At 35.4% G+C, this 17,774-nt stretch overlaps 1 long non-coding RNA gene across 1 annotated transcript; it reads right to left on the reverse strand.

Moving 5' to 3' along the window:
* Window positions 1-215: 215 nt before the first annotated feature.
* On the reverse strand, window positions 216-4,326 carry LOC134477992 (uncharacterized). Its single transcript, XR_010050329.1, has 2 exons — window positions 3,836-4,326; window positions 216-488 (listed from the first exon to the last, which is right to left on the reverse strand). It is a non-coding gene; the product is annotated as an uncharacterized LOC134477992 (long non-coding RNA).
* Between the last annotated feature and the right edge of the window lie 13,448 nt (window positions 4,327-17,774).

Genomic DNA, 17,774 nt, shown 5'->3' on the forward strand with positions numbered 1-17,774 from the left:
TCAAATGTATGTGCTTGCGTTTGCACATATTTATATGTGTAATGTCTACATCTTATTGATATGTAGTATATTATTCTATGGTAATATGAAAAAAATATGGAAAATGCACACTAAGTTACTGACCTAAATTTAAGGAGTATGTGGTAATTGTGGTTGAAAAGGCAAGTAAAAAGAAACAATGAGTGAATGAATGAATGAGTGAATGAAGACAACTGTGTTGAAATGGCATGTTTAATGTCATAGTCATGTAAAATTACACATAGTATCTATATAAATTTATTTATACAGATAGAAAAACTTCATGTTTACAAGCCAAAACAATGTATAGATTTTGCTTCATTTTATTTATAACAGTGCATAGAATTTAAGACAGAATGTGATACTTCAGTGTCTTCATATGTGGTCTTTCTTTCTCAGCTCATCAAGATAACTTTGCTACAAATGTTTGAGACTCCTTGCTTAGCTCACCTATTTGCAATCTGCTTGCTCTTGGCAGGAGAAAAGAAAAGAAAAGAAAAGAGAAAAACAAGATTAATACCATAACAATGGCCAACAGCAAGTGATTTGATTTCCCCTCAAATCAATTTCTTCTAGAAAGACATCATTACAGTGATGAAATTCCCTTCTTTCCTCTCCAGATAGCTCTGAAACCTTAACACCTTCTTCTCCCTTTTCCATCCCCACTCTCATTGGCTTCGAAGATGTAAACACCAAAGTAGCAGAATCTATTCCATGTCATGGTGCACAATGAGGGCAGATCACAAATTATATGAGACACAGACAATTTGAGGTCTTTTTTCCTCAGAGTTAAGAAGCCTTATTTTTCCTCCCAACCACTTACCCACATCTGAACACAATCAGACAGACAACTAAAATGCATAAATAGCAGATCAACTAGAAAAAAAGGAGAGGCACACTTGCATTTTGTTTTGAAGACTTTTCAGATAAAAATCAAAGATTGTTTCCAAGCCACACGCGGTCCTGCTTTTACAGTCCAGGTCAATACTTTAACCATTTAGAAACAACTGCAGACAAGTTTCTAGTTTTCTTTTCAGTGACATTCAGAAAAAAAATCTAGTCTGATTTAAATGGCAAGGATATAAGATCCAAATAAATCAATAACATAGTATAATTCAAATACTGTCACTTAAAATGTTTGTCTGGGAAATCCAGAACAGATTTTAACCTCCAAAGTTGTAAACTCTAGAAAATATAATGTAACACATTTGGGTACTGGAACCCAAAGTGTTTATTTTTATGGGAAATTGGAAAGTAATGAAATACCTAGACATTGAAAATGTCTATTACTGTATTTTCTTCTTTTCTGCTCTTATTTTTTCTGCAGGAAGTTTTCAAGGACAGATTAAGACACAAGCAGTCTTTCTTTTTGCCATTTTTGTTGCTAACCATGTAGTTTTTTTTTTTTACAGCAGTGTTCATGGTAGTGCAATGTTTACTTATGGTTTGTTAGAGAAAGTCTGCTTAAATTGATGGACTAAGAGTTTCAGGTGCTAAGTAAATGCAACTGTTTAGTCTTATCTGGAAAACAACTTTCTGTCTTTCCCACATCTACCTTTATGAACCACACGTCATCCATCAGTGAGACAGAGACTTTAAACCTGCATGTAAAAATTAATGAGGACCATGAAAGAGAACATCATAGATTTGGTAAATTTTAGTAAGAACAATATCAAATTTACCTATCGATGTTGTTGGTTTTCAAGAAATTGAACATTTTTATACAATAAGTTATCTTTTTTATCATATTCCATCAGATCTTTTGTTTCATTTTTTAAAATTATGGTTTCAAATAAGAAGTATTTCTCTGATCGAGTATATCTAACACTCCTCTAAACTATCCTTACTAGAATCCAATTAAATTTGAATGGATTGTAATTCATAGGGCAATGCAAATCTAACTTCTTCTCTCCTTGTTCTTAAATGCTACACAGATATTTATTGTTAGAGTTTAGTGTCAGTGCATTTAGCAGGAGTCTGACTTGACCTACTTTGATGGGAATGTACTGTACAATTACAAATTACCAAAGTAATTGGGCTGACCCATTTCCAACTCTACAAAGTTTCTCCAAAACATTTATTGAGATAGAGAATGAATTAAAATTATTATGGAATTACTTCTGCAAACATGAAGCAAATTACAGAAAAATACTGCTAAAGAATTTTATACTCTGCTATTCAGGACACAACATTATTTTCCATGATAATCTTTTGCTTGGTCCTTGAGTACTGATAATGATTCATTTTCATCCTTTAGAACCAGAATTCCCCATGTAGTTAACCCTTATTTCCTCTTAAGTGACCAGTTTAATTCTTCTTACTAAAATAATGACTCATATCTAAATAACATTTTAACTCTCTGAATTAAAAGTTGTTCATGGGACTTCATCAAATTTATTTGTTTCTGAAGTATCAATAAGATATTGTTTATTATATTTTTGATATGTAACATTGCTGCACATAAATTATGCTTATATATAGAACACATGGAAATACAACTCAAAACAACACTAGCTTAAGCTTTTGTAGAATTTATGTTTCCAAGTTCAAAAATTATCCAGAAAAAAATCAATCCATTCATTTTTTTATATCATTACCAAAGTGCTGATTACATGTATTTTGGGTGTTCCCTTATTGGGGAAAATGTTTTTAACACCTAGAAACCACAAGTAGAGTGTCAAATTAAGCAAAGTACTTTGTTCCCACAATTTGTTCGAGAACAATTTGTATCCATAAGCAAAAATTGATATAGACAGGGCTCTAGCCCAAATTGCTGACTTAGACCATGTGTTGGCTAACAGATTAAAAGGTAACAGGTATGTAGTCAGAAAAGACCAAGTATCAACTAGACTTCAGAAACCAAGCAGATGAAGGAAGTATGGAATCCTATTAATTTCTATTTGAAATTAGCTCAAAACTTTGATTGCATTTGTCTTGCCTGGAAAGCAAGAATAAATCCTACTCAGTTGAAAACTGGGTTTTATAGTGCATCGTTATTTTAAAGTGTTAAAACAAAATCAATTCTGGTGCATCACAAAAATAAAAACCAGTGTGTCAAAACAGAGCTGTTGTCTAAACTATGTAAACAGGAAAACCTAATCTCTCTAAAGTTTCCTATCTGAGCAGCTTTTTGTTGTTGTTCAGCAAGCATCTTGGTACATCATCAAGAAAGCATCAGGAAACTGCCTGCAATGTCGAGCATAGTGATTCTCTGACCTAGTAACTCACCACAGGGTAATCAAAATGAAATTGTCATAAACAAAAGAATTGAACCAACTTTGTGTTTTTTACACCAGAAAAGGAAGAAACCAATGGAGATGGAGGATAGATTATATTTAAGATTACAACTTACCTTCACTAGCAATTGAAATAAAAATGTGAGCTCAAATTAAGATAAGTTGATTAATTAATCAATCTATATAAAACTTGAAGGTAATGTATTTTCAGATTTGAAAATTTCAGTTAAAAACTGCCTTATCCCTGAAAACCCCAAAAGATTTCCCTTTTCTTAATTGTTTCTCTGAAATAGCAGCAATACATTCAATTGCTCTTAGGAAAAATATAAGGCCATTTTAGATTGTAGAAAATATATGAGGCAGGCTCTTAAGATAGAAGTGACAGACATTTGCTGCCATTTCAAGTCCAGTTCTGTGTTCTTAAGCAGAAGACCTTGAAGAACTATCAGAGGGGAGCTGTTCAGGCAGCGAAGGTTGGACAGTGATATAGTAATCAAAACACTAAGGAGTTGAGATTATTCTTTCTGAAAGCAACAAGTATTTGAAATTTAATAATGTTTTTGAAATATGTGAATACTCACCTAAAAAGCTGTTAGCACCCATGATCATGTTAATGTTAGCGATGGTGATGATGATGATGGTGATGGTGATGATGATGATAATCGCAGCAACTAGGAGACAACAGCAGAACTGAAGAATATTCTTGTGTGGGAGCATTTATTCACTTGGAGTTTTTAGGAGTTATTGCCAATTTCCAGGCTCTTAAGGGTTGCCATTCTCCCTCTGCAATGCACTGATTTTTTTCATTAGCAACCTTGAGTTGTTATTTCTCTCTTCTGCGTAGGTCTCTTTCATTCACCATTCAGAACTTTGCTTTTCTTTTGGTAAGACAATGGTGAATTACTTGTTAGCATTCATCATTTACCCTTATTCTGGATTACAATCATTTCTCCAACTGCTTCATAAACAAACAATTCTTGTAACTGCAAAATATCTACCTAGAAAGTTGAGGGAAATAGGTAATGACATTGGTTTCTTTTTTCAGTGTTAATCAGAGAAACACTGAAAGTGATCCTTTATGACTAAACTTTTAAAGAAATGAGACTATACAAGTTAATGAGGTCTCTGTCTGGAGTCTGTGGTTAGCATTAAATGTACACTTCCAACATCGTTTTTTGTTAACTTGACTCAAGTTTTAAATTGAGTTTCCCAGGTGATCAAATTTTAAATCTCCAAACAGCTAACTTTAAACATCATAAAATATGCATTTGGATCCCATCTTACTGAATTCATCTGTGAATGTGAAATACAGCAATGAATTATCATCTTGATGACAAAAATGGAGAACAAACTTCTGAGCAATCATGAACCAAAACTGATGGGAACACAACAGAGAAAATGTAGAAATTGCACCAAAGTAACAGGAAATTGGCAATATTTTTCCCCAATGAGAAGCAAGTAAAAACTTACATGAAGTAAGAAGAAAAAAAAAATGTAATAAGTATTTGTTTCCCACAAAGCACTGGAATAAATGCTAGACATCAGGGAAGATTACTTATCTCATGCCATATTTTGGTCAATAAAATGAATTTTAAAATCTCTCCAGAAAGTGAGCATTCTCTTTCATTCCTGGCTGACTTTTCTTCCAGTCCCCTAGAACACTGTTAATTTAGTAGACGGTTCTCATATCTTATGTCCACATAGTACCAGCACAGAAAGCTGAAAGAGAAAAAGTTCACTGACCTCCATAAAGAAACTAATTTAGGTGGGAATGTAGCTAAGTGTTAGAGTGCTTGCTTAGCACATATAAGGCCCTGAGTTCAATCCTCAGTATCACACAAAGAAAGAAAGAAAGAAAGAAAGAAAGAAAGAAAGAAAGAAAGAAAGAAAGAAAGAAAGAAAGAAAGAAAGGAAGGAAGGAAAGAAAGAAAGAAAGACTAATTTGATCATTTTTATTTTGAATTCACTGACTTTGAGGATTGAACAAAGGGCTTAGGCTTGCATGCAATCAAAAAAAGATCAAGTAACAGAACCAAATTTGGGGTCAGAGGACAACTAAGAAAGCAGATCTAATAACTTAACCAGCCTGGTGGGTAGGCACCATGTGCTGAACACTTATTTTATGCTGTTTCTACTAAATGAACTACAACTCAAACTGCCCTTTGCAAAGGTCTTACTATATGCATTTTAAACATTTAGAAAACAGAGACTATATGACTTACATATTCAGTCTTTCCCTATCCACCCTATAACTTCACAGAAGAGATCTGTAGCTCTCTTGTGGTACTTAGTCTTTTCCACATTTTATTATGGCAATCTCTTTTTGTTTGTTTTTGTTTGGGGGGGGTTGCATTAGGAATCAAACTCAGAACCTTGCACTTGCCAGGCTTCCACTTATGCCACTGAGCTATATCCCCGGCCTTGTGGCTATCCCTTTTAATTGTTTCATCCTCTTACTACTTTAAAAGTATGTATTTTGAAATGTATGTATTTAAAAAAATATTTTCATATCTTTTGGATCTAGTCCCCAATCTTGTTCAATAGATCAATATTTTACATGAATGCTTACTACAATTTAAGAATTTTGTCTAGAAGAAGTTTTGTTTTGAGATTCTGATAGTCTCTTCATTTATGTCTTACCATATGTGCTCTGTGTGATTTTGAGGTGATCCTTTAACCTTTATAAACACTTGAGATGCTTCATCTATGAAATGGAAGTTATACTATTATTTAAAGTTGTTCAAGTAAGGCATTGATAAAGCAAAAAATGCCTGCAAAAAGTAAGAAACAACAAAAACAAAAAAACTATCTCCAAAGCTCTCCTATCCTAGCGGAGAGAGAATTGGTAAGTTAACTAAAAATAATAAAATAAAAAATAAATAGAATAAAAAGAATACAGAAAAATCATTTAAGAACATAAATTAAACTCTGCTACTTAAATTAATGAACATTCATTTTTCAATATATTAATAAAAAAGATATTTTTTTCTTTCAGTAAGTCAATCTCTCTAACTGGAGTTTGCCATGTAAGTTCATAAGGTCCCATCCAACAGTTTCCAGTTTATGTTTTAAGTATAGTAACTAATAATACTTGTGAAACTGACAAAAATACATTAGATGTTTATATTTATTAACCATGAAAATTTTCTCATGCTTGTGTGTTATAATAGTTCAATGCAATGGATGAATCAAATTTATCTTTCAAACAACTCAAATATGACCTATAGAAATAATCATTTTTATTCAACTTCCATAGTTCATCTGTTCATGTAGTATTTAACTGACGTGTAGCTATGATAGCAAATACAGCTGACACAAATAAGTTTACAAACACAATCTGTCTTTGGGAAATACCTAGCTCTGCTGATCAGCTTGCCTTTGGGGGCAATCATTCTGAAGAGTCAGTGAAGGTCAGATGGAAAAGCTTCTATCACATTACATAAAGTTGTTGTTACTGTTCTCATTCTTAGCACACAGCCTCGGAAGGAATTTATTCAACATAGTTGAAAAACAAAGAGGACCATTGAGTTTTATCTTCTTGGATCAGTTTAATGGGCTACTAATCTCTCTCTTACTGCTAAGTTTTGTAGGAATGACAAAAGAAAATGCCACGGAAGGCCAATATGAAAATAAAAGCAATGCCAAAGCTTCTGTTAGACAAAGAAGGAAGGTGAAAGCCAGTGTTGATAAATGGCAGAAATAAACCATCCCTTTTTAAGACTCTGATGTGTCACTTTTTCAATTTAACCCTCCCCCCTATTTCTTCCCTATCTATTACTTAAACAAAAAAAAACACTGGAAAATGTAAAAGATTAGATGTATCTTCTGATTGACCTGTATAACCTCTTCTATTCCATGATGTCACAGCAATTGCTTTAAAATCATTTAGCTCCAAGTTTTTCAGACAAAAGCTCTTAGAAGTGAAAGTTGCTTTCTAAAGTGAGACTTTAAAAAGTTACAAAACATTAAAAAATGAACGAGGGACGTGTACTAATCATAGAGGAGGCAGGTCATACCCATGCTACCCTCACCCCTTGAGGACCTCTGCAGAGAGAGGCCTAGAGTTCTACCAAACTCAGCAAGTAATTTTAATGATCTCATCTCTGACACACATCCGTCAAAAATCAAGCATGTCTCACCCAAACCCGTTAAAGCCTAACAATTAAAGTAGATTGTATTGCAAGTGTCCTGAGAATAGAGAGCAGAGTTATTACCTGGGACAATACGCAGTAAGGCCGCGTTAGACACAGTGTACTCACAGCTGCCACACTGATGGTTGTTCTCTTTGTCTTTCACCCCCTGCTCTTCTCTAGCTAGTGGTTCAAGTTCTATTCATCCCACACCTCTCCTCACATGTGCACACTGGACAGTTGCTTCTTTTAATAAAACAAAACAAACCCAATTATTTACTAGCTGCAAAACCTGTTGTTCACCACACGTCTGCCTCCCACTTCTAGCCACACTCTGGGAGGGCTAGCCATAGTTCATTCAGCTACACACTCATCTCGTCCAGTCCTCAAGCCAAAGAGAACACCTCACTGTCCTCCCAGTCAAACATGCCTTCCACTGCACTTGTAGCTGTGGTGAAATAGAGCATAGCTTCACAGAGAGATCTCTGTCCCGTGTGTAAATATATGCGTGTATCACAATGTGAAAGAAGAGATTTTTGATCGTCTCACTAAAGTCTCATGAGCAATGTATAATTCTTCAAATCACATCATTTTGACTATGATTCATCTCTTCCTGTATTTGGGCTGTGATTCTAATTATTCATAGTAGAATATGAAAGTATGATTCCTTTGTCAGTAATACTTCCTGCAATCAGATATTCAGATAGTTGTTTAAGAGATGTTGTCCTTTCCTTTTTTCTCCTCTCAACAGATTTTTATTTGTACCTTAGAAAAATGCTATTAAAAAGATCAATAAAATTGACTAAAAAACCTACCTCAACCCTGCGAGAAAAAAAAATGATTTCTATTAATAAAATCAGAGATGAACTATCCCTACTGAGTTTACGATAATGAAATTATGAGAATGCTATTGTTAACTGTATGCCAACAAATTAATGATAAATACCAAAATATCAAAACTCACTCAAGAAGACATAAAAATCCTGAATATTCTAAACAAGAAAGAGTAAATAATTTTTTCAGATATTATTTTATTGTTGTTAAATTTTTATTTTTGTTGGCACAATTTGACAGTGAAAAATGATTATATACTTTGTGTGGAGTTGGTACATGTACATACACATCCCTATTCCTTTTTTGATCCCCTCTCCCTACCCCGTCCACCTCTAGATCCTCTTCCCTATCTCTCTGTTTCCTAGTATCTACAATTCTGTGTGTGTTTTTGAGACAGTATCTCACTATGCAGTTCAGGCTGGTCTCAAGTTTGCTTTGTAGCCCAAGTTGGTCTCGAACTTGCAAGATTCTCCTGCCTCAGCCTCCAAGTTATGTGTTTTTTATTTTGCTCTATATTTTTACTCTGAGTTTCAAGTTCATAACTTTCTAAGATGCCCCACAAATAAAATTCTAGGCATAAGTGGCTTTAAGGTGAATTATACTAAACATTGGAAAAAGGATTGATTTCCATGCCTGACAAACTTCAAAAATATAGAAAAGGAAGCAATTGTTGCCAACTTATCCTGCAATATCAGCATTACTCTATCATAAAACCAGATAAAGACATTGCAAGAAAAGAAAACCACAGATCAATGTCCTCTGGGAATATATATATTAAATTCCCAACAAATACTAATGACTTAAACTAAATAATACTATAAAGCCATTAAAAATAAGATTTATCACAGGAATGGAATAGCATCTAAAAATAAATAAAACTAAAATAGTGTATGAGTTGAATAAAAAATAAACAGTAGATAAATAGTTGAATAAAAAATGAATAGTACATGTCATCTCAGTAGATGCAGACAAAGCTCAACAATGTTCATGATTAAGATACTTATCAAATTAGGGATAATTCCTCAACAAGATAAAAGGCATCTAAAATCTCCACATTATACTTAATAGTGAAAAACTGGATGTTTTATCCATAAGGTCAAGAAAAATACCAGGATATCTACTTTCATAAGTGCTATTCACCTTAGTACCAGAGATTCTAACTAGGAAAATTAATTAACTAAAAGAAATAAATGTGTCCGGAATGGAAGACATAAGTAAATCTATTTGTTTGCGATGATACACAGGAACTTTTCTACACTCAAAGAAAATCCACAAAACAAAGAAACTACTACAACTAATAAATCATCTCAGAAAGATTGAAAGAAACAAGATCAATGTTTGGTAATCAATTACTAATAGCAATTATATTTACACACAAGAAGTCAACAGCATGAAATTAAAACTAAAAGTAACAAAAAGAAAAACTAAAGACTTTAGGACTATATTTAGCATACGAAGATTAAAGACTTGTATAATGGAAACTACAAAATATGTTTGAAAGAAAAATCTTTTTAAACTTTAGTAATGAAAAGTTCGTGTCTTAGTCACTTTTCTGCCATTGCTAGGAAAGGTTTATTTAGCACACAGTTTGTGGAGGTTTTCTTCCATAATTGGCTTGCTCCAAGGCAGGATGGCATGGTGAAGGAGCAGCAGTTCATGGTAGTGGAAGACAGGAAAAGCAACAAGAGCCACAGGGGAGGAGAGCAACAGCAAGTTTCTTTCTCTCCCTTATATTGTGCGCAGTCTATCTGTCCCCGCGTGGTGTAGCACTCATACCCATAATCCCAGCTTTGGACTATGAACCAGTCACAAACTCTAGAAGCCTGCCTCTCATAAGGCTTTGTGGGGACTTCCAGACACAAACCATAACAGTACATTAATGAATTACAAGACCTAGGATAGTACTATTCCTAAAGTTGATCTTCCGATTCAATGTAATCCTACCAAATTCCATCAACTTTGGTTAGTAAACTGATTCTAAAATTCATATGGAAGTGAAAGAAACTTAACATAATCAAAATATTTTTTAAAATATAAAGCACAAGGTTGGAGAACTCACACTTCTCAGTTTTAAAACTTACTATAAAGCATGTTGCCATAAAGATAAATATAGATTTGAGTTCCCTAAAAATAACCTGAAATTTATGGTTAATTTATTTTAGACAACAGTGACAGAACAATTGAAAAGAAAAAGCACAATCCTGTCAACAAATAATTTTTCCATCTACTGGGTATACAGGTGCAAAACAATGAAGTTCTCTCATATTTCTATATGATATAATTCTTCCTAGAAAAGAGAACAATCTGAGGACTTCTCTAGCACCCTGAATCTCAAACAATAAAATATTACTGTTACTGTCTTTCCAGTAAAATAGACAAAGGCTACCATTAACCAGGCCTTGAAGGAAGTTGGACCTAGGGGAGGTGATAGTGGAAGTGGAGATTTATAGCCTATATGGAACAAAAGGAAAGAGGATACGTGGAAGATTACCATAGTGAAGATCCCTTGGTTCTTCTTCAGTCAATATGTGATAGAATTTATTTATATAGGGATAGTTTAGTTGGTAATCCTGAGTCAGAGAGTTCTTTCATTTCATGTTAGCAGAGTGGTCACGTGGCCCATGACAAGGATATGAAAAAAATGGTAGAAATGACATACAATAGAGAATTAAGCAGGACACACAAGCAGCTGGGGTACTGGTGGATAGTGGCCACAGGAAACTTCTATCCTGACATTGTACTTCTGGTTCAGGAGGCCTGGGCATTTCTAGGACATAGGAAAAACAACTGATCTAATTATTCTGTAGATAGATTATTTTGGGGGGTAAGAACAGGACTGTTCGTTATCAGAAGCAATAAAAACATGAGAGTAAGGCATGCAAGGAGGATGGATTTGAAGTTGAGACTGGTCAGGTCTGAGGCATAAAAGGTGAAATATCTGAGTTGACTAACTCTTAGCTAATTATTAATAAAAACCAAAAAAAGCTATGATCATTCATTCTTATTTATTATTTTAGTTTATTTTTTCTCCCCATTTAAGACCTCTTCAGAAAATTTCAATTCTACTAAACCAAGAGAAAGCATTTTGCAGAATATAGTGTGGCTAAACAAGAGGAGATAAGGCTCCAGTACTCAAGCTGGTAATCAACACTGCATCCACAGTTCAGGCTCCTGGGAGGAACGGGGTGGGGGGGGGTAGTCTGCGGCAGAGAAATATAGGCAGTATACTTCCATAATTCCTAAATCCAGAATCTTCAACTGATTTCCAGGAGATGTTGCAGATACTGCAGCGCTAGATATTAAGGACAATACTAGGGAGCCCAAATTTTACATGTTCCATAATGATCCGGGTACTCAACCAAGGTTGAAAGTAAAATTCTGGTCTCCATAAAGCAGGGACAATGTTAGGGGCTAAGGCTTTGACTAGACTTCTTTGTATATGACCATCCACCCTCCGACACACACACACACTTCAAACCAGAAGGGAATTCATTTTTAACATCTATAAGATCATACACTCTTGGGAATTTGGGGAAAGCAATGAATCTTCCTAGAAGATGGACAGCATTATTCTGTGCTATTTGATTTTAGTATGTGTGAGGGTATGAACAGCCACTTTGAAGAAAACATTATGGCAGCCACTGCTGATTTAATATCATCTTGCTTTTAAGTCCTACTATTCTTTTGTTCTTCTGTTTCCATTGGTTCTATTATGTTGTATCTGATTGGATTTTAATATGTGCAATGATATAGACAAATTCTTTAAGGAAAATGAGATATTATGGTAGCCATTTTTCATTTTCGGTTATTTGGTTTTGAGTGTCCTGTAATACTTCCATTCTCTTGAATAGTTTTTATACTAGTTTGTTATGTTTGATATTATGGTATGTGAAGGTATGCTCAACTATTTCAAAGAAAAAAGACATTATGGAAACTACTGTTGATATCCAGATATCTTGTTGTGAAGTGTTGTGTTGCTTGCATTGTTCTGTTCTGATTTGCTTTCTTCTGTTCTCTTTTGTTTTATTCTCTTTAAAAAATAGATGGGGGCTGGGGATTTAGCTCAGCGGTATAAGCACCTGCCTTGCAAGTGCACAGTCATGAGTTTAATCCCTGGTACTGACTTAAAAAAAAAAAAAACATGAACTGAAAAAATAGACAGACAGCAACTTTTGTGGATTACTTGTTCAGGAATTCCTTGGCTTCCCCCTTATCTATCTGTTGGGTGCAGGCGCTCAACATACTCCGCCCAGGACCAAGAGCCACGTCAGCTTCTGCAATGCGTTATGTCCCTCTCCAAATAAACTTCTCCGCGGCAACTAGTGATGTTTACGCCGTGGCAGCTTGTGATTGGCCACAGTCAGATAGGCAGCTTGTGATTGGCCACAGTCAGATAGGCAGCTTGTGATTGGCCACAGTCAGGCAGCTTGTGATTGGCCACAGTCAGATATATAAGCCAGAACCTGCCTCAATAAAGCGGCAGTTACCTGTTACCCACAAGAGCGTCTCCTGTCTCATTGGGGGGCTGTGCCGGTCATCTATCTGTGGGCCTCATTAGTGAGCTCAAAAATGGACATGCTAGTCTTGTATCCACCCTCTATTAGAGTTCCATCAACTTCATGGAAAAAACTCAAAAACTCATGTGCCCTTCCTCTTTCTTCTCAACTCAATAAATCTCTATATCTCCTATTTTAGGTGAGAAATCCATCTGACACCCTTTGTCACTGGTTTTGGCTTTGAAAGAATCTTCCACAAGATGTATCCTTTCTTACTACAGAGAAATGCTGTGAGCCCTAGAGCTGTTTAACTGCTGGTCCATAGAATGTGCCTCAGAGGTTATGATACAGCTTCATAGGTAGATCTCTTGGAATTGCTGCAAAAATATAAAGGTGGCTCTTATCTAAAGTTAGTCTAGATCTGAAAGAACATCTTTTTTTCTTTAGAGAAAAAAAGCAAAACAGAAAAAAGGGTAGAAATAACATGGAATTTCAAAAAAATAACAGTAAGAAAAACTAGTAAAAAAAAGTAAGAAATCACTAGTTAATAAATTACATATTGTTATCTTAGAAGTATTTTTTCAAGTTACAAAAGCAAAGCATAAAAAATGGACAGACAAACAATGACAGTACAAACCATTCTGTTTGATGAACCAACAAAGCTTAGTAGTATGGTTACGTGTCTTGCACACTTAAACATACATGCAGTTATATCCTTTAGAGCACTTTCATTATTACAATAAAAGGAACACTTCTCCACTGCTGGTGGGAATGTAGACTGGTGCAGCCACTGTGGAAATCAGTATGGAGATTCCTCAGAAAACTAGGATTGAAAGTTCCATTCAGACTGCTGCCCTTCCAGGGGGAGAACCAGCAGCAGCTCCTGAGATCCGCACCATGTTGGAACTTAACAGCTTAACCATGTGAAACCAAACAACCAGCCTGCCTCCCTGCTAAGCAATAGTGAACCTACTGATGCACGGCCTAGAGTCAAATATCCCACTTCCTCTATCCCCCTTCTCCTCCCCCCCCCCCTGCCCGTTAGCAAATGGGAACCAGAAATCTGAGTGTCTCCTGGCAGGTTGACCATAGAAAATAAGGGGGCCTTCCTTCTACCATCTCTTTGAAGGCGAATATTTTTATTACTGTTTTGCTCTTTTCTGATTAATGCTACTGCTCTATTCAATATTCTATTTTGATAAGTTCTATATTTCATCTCATTTTGATATACATGATTGAAAGAACAACTAAAGATAACAAAATATACTGTGATACCTATTACTGTTATCCCAATAATCTGCTGTGAAGTTCTGTACCGATTTCACTGTACGATCTTAGTTGGCTTTATTCTGTCTTGTTCTGTTGTATACTTTCAAAATAAAATTTAAAAAAAAAAAGAAAGTTCCATTCAATCCAGCTATTCCCCTCCTGGGTATTTTCCCAGAAAAATTGAAAAGATCATGTTATGGCAATATATGTGCACCCATGTTTATAGCAGCGCAATTTTTAATAGCTAAATCTTGAAAACAGCCCAAATGTCCATCAACCACAGGATGGATGAAAAAGATGCGGTATATTTTTACAATGGAATATTACTCACCTATAAAAAGGATGATCTTAAGGCTTTTATAGGTAAATGGATCAACTTGAGAACACCTTCAGAAGTGAAATAAATCAGACCCACATTTGTAAATATTATATTGTCTCTCTGTATAGAGAACATCCTTAAAATAAGAAATTCCTACCCCTGTGTTCATTTGAGCCCTAAGTGCCCAACTCCTCCTATCAGACTAATTTAGTCCTTGGCAGTACAAAAATTGTACTGTTTTTCCAACTTCAGAAAAATACTCATGTGTGCAAGAAATATGATCTTTATGTAAACCAATTTTATCTTGATGTTCATTCTACCAGCAGTAAAATTTTTTTACCTTAAAAATTCTTATGTTTTAGTTAAAACTGATTATTTTTGAGATTTTTCTCCTTACTTTCCTTTTCCTGCATGGAATGTTTTGTTTTGCCTGGAATTTGACATAGTGATGATTTTGTGATGTCATGTCAATGTCATCAGGTGAAAAACATGGCTCTGATTGTTCCTCTACAAATATTTCATCTCTTCCTGGCCAGTATCCTCGGGATCGAAAGACGTCTTAAAATCAAAATATTCCCTTTCTGATAGAAATGTCTTCAGCGAAGAGTAAAAGATTGATACTCAAAGACTCTGTTTTTTTTTTTTATGTCTGAAGATAGAAGTTAAAATCATGAAAAGACAAAACAAGTGTGACATTTCAACTTGTGAGCACGGGAACGAGAGCAAGACATGGGGTGACATCACGGGTGAGAGAAGGAAGATGAAAGAAGAAGAGGAGTAAAAAAAAATGCTACGTTCCTGGAAATTAAACTTCAGGGTGCTGGGACATCCCCTCAGAGCCCTAGGGACTGACTCATCAAATTATAAAGGCGATTAGTCTGGACTAGAGCAACGTGAAGTTCTCCTACAGCTATCTTTATCTATTTTTGGATGTTCATTTCTCTTTTTCCATAGCTCTCCAGGAGCCAACATTGACTCCACTGCCCAGGCCTTTCTCCACCCCTGCCCCCAGGCCCAGAAAGACAAGTGCCTAAGACTGTTTCTCACATTAAGGACGAAATCCATTATTTAAGAAAGATAGGTTATTAGCTGCAAGGAAGTTTGGAAGTTTTGAGTATTTTTCAAGCATCAACATTTATCTCAGATATTCCTAAAATATTCCTGTTTCAACACATGCTATTATTGGTGGTGGTATTAGTGGTTCATTTTATTGTTCTCAATGTACACAGACAAGGTGAATGATTTTGAAATTATTCTCATTGAGAATGTTGCTAAATGCTTAAAGGTGCTTTTATAAACTCCTTGAAAACACTGACTCACAGAACTACTTTTACTCTCGAAACGTGTGTTTCCCTGATAGGATTATTTCCAAAAGATGAGAAGTATAAAACAAAAGAGGCCTTTATTCTGAGAACAGGGAGAGAGAGAACCAGCACCCCCAGACTGCTGGAGTCTGGCTTTTGCTCTGACAGACACGTGGCGTTGGGGGGGGGGGGTATATAAGCAGCCTTGGTTTGGGGTGGAACCTAAGGGGGCATCAGGGATGCACGAGTAGCCCATTGGTCCTAGGTTTGGCGCCATAGGTAAGTTCCCAGGGGCGGGGAAGATGACATCACAGGTAAATTCCTAGGGGTGGGGGAGATAGGAGCTTCCTGGTTCTGGTTAAGGCTTTTGTGGCTACAGAGCCCTGCCTGGGCCAAAACCCTTTCATTCCCAAAGATACTGAAACAGATTGTGCAGTTGTTCCACTCAATTTATAATTTCTGTAAAAGTCGGAAATAAAATTTCTAATCCTAAGAGATAAATCTAAATGTCACAGAGTAAAAATGCTAGTCTGAGTTTGCTCAGTAGAACTTTTATTTTTACTAAAGAAGGAAAAGATAAAAGGCATGGCTCTTCTTGGATTGAATTTTAATTGAGTTAATGACTAAAAAAATCAAATAAAGAGTATATATATATTCCTCTAATTTTTGGATTCCATGATCTGAAATCTCATTGAATGTACATCTCTCTGAACTCTTAATAGCATGTAACTTTTAGCAATATGAAAATAAAGAAAATTGTTTTTATTTACTTATAGAAAAAAGGGTAGAAATAATACAGAATTTCAAAAAGATAATAACACTAAGAAATCACTAATTGATAAATTACATATTATCATCTAGAAATAGTTGTTCCAGTTGCAAAATCAAAGCATAAAAATTGGACAGACAATCAAACCATGCTGGTATAAACCATTCTGTTTGATAATCCAACAAACTTAGTAGCATGGTTATGTATCTTGCACAGCTAAACATACATACAAATTGTTTCATGAACGTTGTGTGTTTTACACATGGCCTGCAAAACTAGAAAAGAAGCAGGATGGGAGAGTCTTGACCAGTTGGTACGAGGAGTCTTTCTATGAGATTAGTATGTTTTGCATGAGAGAAACAATAAAATGACTTTGATTTTTTCATGATTCATCACATTATGGAAATACAAGAGACAAAAAAGATGACACCTCTAAGAGGGACACAAAAAGGTAATGATGACAGGAAGTGCTGAGAGAAAAGAAGCTGGATGACTGAAGCAAGCAGACAGGCTTCGAAGCTTGCTCGCTGCAGATGCCTGCGTTCTGATGCCACAGTTGGAAGCTCAGGTTTGCTCAGAGTCCTCCCAATCCCTGTCTTCTCCCTGTCTGTGCTAGTCTTACCAGCAATGATGACAAAGCAAATTCAGTAAATGTGTTTCCTCTAGGGGCTACGTGAAACCAGGCTGTTCCTCCTTAGCTTTTACGAGTTTCAAAAGAATAATAAGATCAGAGTGAAGAAAGCAAATACCTTTGCTCCCCAACAATATCTAGAAGGATGAGTGACAAGTCTCATTATTATTTAGTTCATCATCACCAAGGTCCTGTCGGCATCTTTTACCTTACCCAAAAAGGGTAAGCACACTAGTGGAAATCCCCTGAGCGAACCAGCACATGCTGTACAAAAATATTGTGTCTTTACTTTGTTCTTTTACATGTTCACAACTAAAGGAAGGAGATACAATCAAAATGATAGTCCACTTACATTATAAACAAGAAAATTTAAAGAGACATGACCCAGTTACTCACCTGGGGAGTGACAATTTGAAAATAGTTCATGAGATCTGAGTTGGTGGATATGCAGAACTTGTGATTGCTCCTTGAACACTTTCTTTATTTCGTGGAAATTTATAATACAGCTTTCTAGAAAAAAATATTCAGCTCAGTGCACAAAACATACCAATTTTGTGAATAAGGCTTACAATTTTCTTACCAAGCTTTCAAAACAAGAATATAATGAGAACACAAATTGCCGCCTGAAGTACAAAATCATATCTGATCATATGGTTTGCAACGTGTTTTGGAATGCCCAAAGAAGTTCCAGACAGGTGGAAGACATAGAATATGAAACTGTCAGCTGGATTCTTGCTCCTTGAGTCTGTATTACAAACCCTGCCATGG

The sequence above is a fragment of the Cavia porcellus genome, unplaced genomic scaffold (genome assembly GCF_034190915.1).
Source record: "Cavia porcellus strain 051 isolate PalLab524CR breed Dunkin Hartley unplaced genomic scaffold, mCavPor4.1 scaffold_11, whole genome shotgun sequence".
Classification (NCBI taxonomy): domain Eukaryota; kingdom Metazoa; phylum Chordata; class Mammalia; order Rodentia; family Caviidae; genus Cavia; species Cavia porcellus.